The following is a 6,425-nucleotide window of genomic DNA, read 5'->3' as shown; positions in this document are numbered from 1 at the left end:
CATTTCAAATTCATCCTGCATTAACTCAGAAAATTCCTTGCAAAGAGATGCATTAGTAGAACCAAATATTATATCATCAACATATATTTGCACAACAAGAATATCTTTCTCAAGGGTCCTTCTGAAGAGTGTAGTATCAACCTGTCCTCTTTTAAAATCATTTTTGATTAAGAAATTACTTAGTCTATCATACCAAGCTCTGGGAGCTTGTTTCAAGCCATATAGTGATTTCTTCAGTTTAAAAACATGGTCAGGATATTTAATATCCTCAAATCCAGGAGGTTGCTTGACATACACTTCTTATTCTATGACACCATTTAGAAATGCACTCTTGACATCCATTTGATATAATATTATGCCATGATTAACTGCATAGGAAAGAAGTAACCTGATTGCTTCCAATCTTGCAACTGGAGCAAACGTTTCATTGTAATCAATGCCTTCTTGTTGACTTTACCCTTGTGCAACAAGCCTGGCTTTGTTTCTTGTTACTTCACCTTGCTCATTCAGCTTGTTTCTGAATACCCATTTTGTTCCAATAATGTTCTTGTGCTGAGGTTTGGGTACCAGATCCCACACATCATTTCTTTGAAATTGATTCAACTCTTCTTGCATAGCTAGGATCCATCCATCATCTGAAAGTGCTTCATCAACTGTTGTAGGTTCAATCATTGAGATTAGTCCAATCATTGACTCCTCTTGTCTGAAATGTGATCTTGTTCTTCTTGGACTATCTTTGTTTCCAATGATTAGCTCCTCAGGATGTGAAGACTTGTGTTTGAATGTGTTTCTGGGAGGATCTGCTTGATGTGAGCCATCTTGTGCTTCATCAGAAGCAGCTTCATCTTGTGCTTCTGATGTGGGTTCAGCTTCTGGACTATCTTCAGATTCAGCTATCTGATCAGGTTCTGGAGTAGCTTCAGGAACCTGTATCTCTGCAGAACTTTCACCTTGCTTTGAAGTTTTATCTTCAAGCTCCTTGTCAACAAATTTAACGTGCATAGATTCTTCAACACAAAGTGTTTCTGAATTATACACTCTGTATGCCTTTGACCTTTCAGAGTAACCTAAAAAGATTCCTCTTTGGGCCTTGGCATCAAATTTCTTTAGGTAGAGCTTGTTGTTCAGAATGTAACATGTACATCCAAATTGATGAAAGTAAGAGATATTGGGTTTTCTTCCTTTAAAGAGTTCATATGCTGTTTTCTCCAAAATAGGTCTAATATAGATCCTGTTTTGAACATAGCATGCTGTATTCACTGCTTCTGCCCAAAAATGTTTTGTTAAATTGTTTTCATGAATCATGGTTCTGGCCATTTCTTGTAAAGTTCTATTCTTTCTCTCTACAACCCCATTTTGTTGTGGTGTTCTAGGAGAAGAGAACTCATGGAAAATTCCATGTTTTTCACAAAAAGCTTCAAATGGCTCATTTTCAAATTCTCCACCATGATCACTTCTGACTTTCAAAATTTTTGATTCTTTTTCAGATTGAATTTGAGTGCAGAAGCTACTGAATACATCACACGCAACATCTTTACTCTTTATGAATTTCACCCAAGTCCATCTGCTGTAATCATCAACAATGACTAATCCATATCTACTTCCATATAAGGATGCAGTACTCACTGGTCCAAATAAATCAATATGGAGTAATTCTAAAGGTCTTGAGGTTGAAACAATGTCTTTGGTTTTAAAAGATGATTTCACAATTTTCCCTCTCTGACATGCACCACAGAGTGCATCTGAATGATAGTCAATGTCTGGTAGCCCTTTCACAAGTTGTAACTTACTAAGCTTAGAGATTAGCCTCCAGTTAGCATGTCCCAACCTTCTGTGCCACATCCATTTCTTATCATTCACTGATAGTAGGCAAACCACCTTCTGATCAGCCAGTTCAGAAAAATTGATTTTATAGACATTGTCAACTCTCTTTCCCTTGAACACAATGGATTTGTCTTTCTTGTTGATTACAGTACAGTTGGGTTTTTCAAAAAGCACATCATAACCATTATCACAAAATTGACTAATGCTCAAAAGGTTATGTTCAAGACCATCTACCAACCATACATTATTAATTGAGGTAGAGGAATTACCAATAGTTCCTGTACCTATGATCTTGCCTGACTGGTTGCCTCCAAATTTCACATTTCCTCCCTCTTTCATTGTTAGGCTGAGGAACATGGACTTGTCTCCTGTCATGTGTCTTGAGCAACCGCTGTCTAGGTACCATGATCTTTGCTTTGGCACTGCTCTTAGACATACCTGCATCATTGACATTTTTAGATTTAGGTACCCATTGTTCTATGGGTCCTGGTAGGTTAGTACTTAAGGCTTTACTCTTCACTTCTTGTACCTTGTGCTGTGAGTTGGGTTGCTTCTGATTAACCATCACCTTAGGTTTTGGTACTTCAGAAGCAGTAACTGTCTTCTTCTGAAACTTAGACTTCAGAACCCCAGATTTTGGTTTCACCAGACTCTGAGGAATAGGTTCTGATCTTTTCAGGATCCTGACCTTTGAAGTCTTGGAATCAGATTTGATCATAGCCTTTGACTTAGAGTTCTTTGGCTTTGAAGTAATCTTAGCCTTAGGACTAGAAGCTTCAGGTTCTGATTGAACAACAGTTTCCAACTCAGCCCCTTCTGGTACAAAGAATGTTTTCAGACCTTCCTTGATGCATTCACAACAAGATTTTAGATTGGTTTTCTCAAGTTTCACTTCTGAAAAACCAATTCCTCTGCCATTGTTCTTGTAAATGCTATAAATCATAGAAGCCACTCTGCTTCTGTCAATGCCAGATATAATAAAATCTTCAAGAGCAATTTCATGGTTACTTAAAGGTTTTTCATTACACTTATCTTGTAGCTTCTGACATAAGAACCTGAGCTGATCTTCATATGTTTTACACATGAAGTCAAAGCCCCTAAGTCCTGGTTCAGAAGCTTTCAGATCCAATAGAGTTGATTTTTGCTGTTGTACCAAATCAGCATATTTTTCTTTTAAATCCTTCAACTCATTGGTTCTTACTTCAAAATGTGTAAGAAGTTCTTTAAGTGACTCAACAAGTTCATCTCTGGGAATTTTGGAATATACCTCGTTTTCATCTTCTGAGTCTGAATCTGATCCAGCTTCTGAAGTTGCTGTTGCTACCAACCCAACAGCTACCTTTGCATCTTCATCAGCTTCCTCTTTATCAGATCCAGATTCACTACCCAAATCATCCCAGGTTGCCATTAAACTCTGCTTAATCTGCTTCTTGAGTTTGCTTGGTTTGAATGTAGACCTCTTTGACTTGTCCTTTGACTTTTCTCTTTGAAGATCAGGGCATTCAGCAATGAAGTGTCCAGGCTTCTTAGAGTTGAAGCATCCCTTCTGATCTTCTTTCTTTGAGCTTCTGGAGTTACCCCTTCTGGAGAGAAACTTTCTGTTCTTCTTGGCCAGATATTGAAGTCTGTTTGAGAGCATGGCCATTTCAGCAGCATCTGGTTCAGAATCTGAACTTGACTGTTCTTCCTCTTCAGATTCAACTACTTTGAGAGCTTTTGATGACTTGCCTTTGGATGGAAGAGCTATTGATTTACTCTTCTTAGTAGACTCATGTTCATTAAGACTTAACTCATGAACTTTTAGAGAACTAACAAGATCTTCGACACTTAAAGTGTTTAAATCTCTAGCTTCCTCAATGGCAGTCACCTTTGGTCTCCATCTGGCAGGTAAGCTTCTGAGTATCTTGCTTACATGATCAGAAGCAACATAGCTCTTCTTTAGAATCTGTAGCCCAGAAACTAAGGTTTGAAACCTTGAGTACATTTCCTCAATAGTTTCATCATCCTTCATCTTGAATAACTCATACTGATGTACAAGCAGGAGAGCCTTTGCTTCTTTGACCTTCTTGCTCCCTTCATAATTTGAACAGAGAGAAGCAAACATAGCTTTAGCAGTGGATTTGTCACTCATCTTCATGTATTCTGCTTTGGGTATGGCAGTGACAAGAGCTCCTCTGATAATATGATGCTTCTTGTAAAGTTTCCTCAGTTCTGGAGTATGTTTCTTTCTATCCACAGCAGCTCCTTCTTCATCAAGGACTAAATCACCAACACCATCTTCCAGAATATCCCATAATTCTTCATCCAGGCTCATGATGTAACTGTAAAAGTTGGTCTTCCACCAAGAGAACTCTTCTGCATCTCCATTGAACTTTGGAACTTTTCCAACACTGGTTTTCTTACTATCACTATAATCATGTGAGACATGTTTATAGCTAGTTTCACCAGAACCAGTAGGAGGAGGAGTAGACATGTTTTTCTCAGATCTTTGACTGTTGCACGGTTAAGTGATACACAACAGACCAAGGCTCTAGATACCAATTGAAGGTGAGAAAAACACAAGAAGGGGGGTTGAATTGTGTTTTGAAAAATTCTTCGTTTCTCTTAAAAACTGAACACACTGATCAGAAGCTAGGTGAGACAGCTTCTGAAGTGATAATCAGAATCTAAATGCAGCGGAATAAAACAGAGAGAGAGAAGAAGAACGACACAAAGCAATTATACTGGTTCCTTCCACAATCCGGAAGTAGTCCAGTCCCCCTTGCACTTCCAAGGAGATTTCACTATGAGTAATATCTGATTACAAATGCTCAAGCACACAAGCAAGAGACTTCCAATGCTCAAGCACACAAGCAAGAGACTTCCTTTGCTCAAGAACACAATCAAGAGACTTCCTGCTCAAGCACAACTGCAAGAGACTTCCTAACTAAACAAAATTACACAGAAAATTGTTTAAGGTTGAACACTTGATATACAATCAGAGGTGCTCACAATACAAATCAGATACAGACTCAATGGACTTAAGAATTTCTAAGATATGACTTTGTGACACAGAAATTCTAAGTGAATGCAGAACAATTTCAGCAGAGGTTTGGTACTTGTGAAAATCTTGTGAGTCTTTCGTTCAGCGTTCTTGCATTACCAAAACTCTAGGTCTTCACTCCTTTATATAGAGGTGTGAAAGAGACGTTGTGAAATTGCCAGCACACCAAAGAGTCGTTAGTTGAAGCTTGATCTTTCACCAATGATCTTTTGCCTGATTTGGTTGTTGTCCTATGAAGAACCAATTTGAAATCCATTCCTTATCCAAAGGAACATATATGCAGGCGAGACCGTATTCTGGAGCTGTTTTCTTGTCTTGAAGCGTGGACACAAAACAGAGCAGTGGAGAACGTGGCTGTACAATTCGTACAATAGTACAATGTCAACGCTTTCGTCCAAATTGCAACCACATGCCTTCAAACACCTTTGAAATGACCGTTGCAATGTTCCACTAATTTTCTGCTATGTTTTCGAATCCAATAGACAGCTTTTGCAATGTAGATTCTTCAATCTTTGAATGTTCTTGCAAATCCAGTTGATCTTCAGCTTCTGGTGAAATAGCTTCTGATGAGGCAGCTTCTGATGATGCAGCTTCTGATGAAGTGACTTCTGCAGCTTCTGATGGTGCAGCTTCTGATGATGTGGCTTCTGGACCTCTTGTCTTCAGAAGCACTATTCTTCAGGAGTGGCTTACTTCAGGAGCGCTATTTCTTCAGGAGCAGCTTGACTTCAGGAGCACTTTGCCTTCAGAATCATCTAAGCTTCATTTTCTTTTGCTCTTTATTTGCTCATTCAGAACCAATGATGATGTAACTTTATAATTATGGTCCTGTACACTTGAACAAATATTAGCTAGTCCAATTTACAATTTTTAATACCTTGTTATCATCAAAACTCTTTAAGGTTCATTGTTAAACACATTTTGTTCCAACAGATAGAGCTAGCGCTTGGTTCCATTCCCTCGAAGTCGGTTCCATTACTTCATGGGATCAGATGAGGCAAGCATTCCTTGCCCGTTTCTTTCCACCATCTAAAACTGCTAAACTTAGAGACCAAATCACGCGGTTTAACCAAAAAGATGGGGAATCTCTCTATGATGCGTGGGAGCGTTTCAAAGAAATGCTAAGACTTTGTCCCAACCATGGCCTAGAGAAGTGGCTTATAGTCCACACTTTTTATAATGGCTTGTCTTATACCACTAAGATGTCTGTTGATGCAGCTGCAGGTGGAGCACTTATGAATAAGAACTACACGGAGGCGTATGCCTTGATTGAAGACATGGCTCAAAATCATTACAAATGGACCGACGAGAGAGCCACCACTAGTTCTTCATCCTCCAAAAAGGAGGCAGGTATATACGAAGTCACTAACTATGACCACCTTGCTTCTAAAATTGATACACTAACCGAAAAACTTGAAAAACTCAATGTTAGTGCTATCAATTCTGCTTCTACTCCTTCTTGTGAAATATGTGGTATAACTGGTCATGCTGGTGTTGATTGCCAACTAGGTAGTGCTATTAATGGTGTTGAGCAAATGAATTATGCTCAATACAACCA

General features: G+C 38.7%; 1 non-coding gene across 1 annotated transcript; it reads right to left on the bottom strand.

The window, feature by feature from the left end:
• Positions 1-5,907: 5,907 nt before the first annotated feature.
• On the bottom strand, positions 5,908-6,014 carry LOC146915773 (small nucleolar RNA R71). Its single transcript, XR_015017076.1, has one exon. It is a non-coding gene; the product is annotated as a small nucleolar RNA R71 (small nucleolar RNA).
• Between the last annotated feature and the right edge of the window lie 411 nt (positions 6,015-6,425).

This window comes from Medicago sativa, chromosome 6, assembly GCF_051527215.1.
Source record: "Medicago sativa cultivar Bolivia chromosome 6, Bolivia_mono, whole genome shotgun sequence".
In the NCBI taxonomy this organism is placed as follows: domain Eukaryota; kingdom Viridiplantae; phylum Streptophyta; class Magnoliopsida; order Fabales; family Fabaceae; genus Medicago; species Medicago sativa.
Note: the sequence above shows the minus strand (reverse complement) of the source record. Positions and strands in the feature narration are given on the sequence as shown.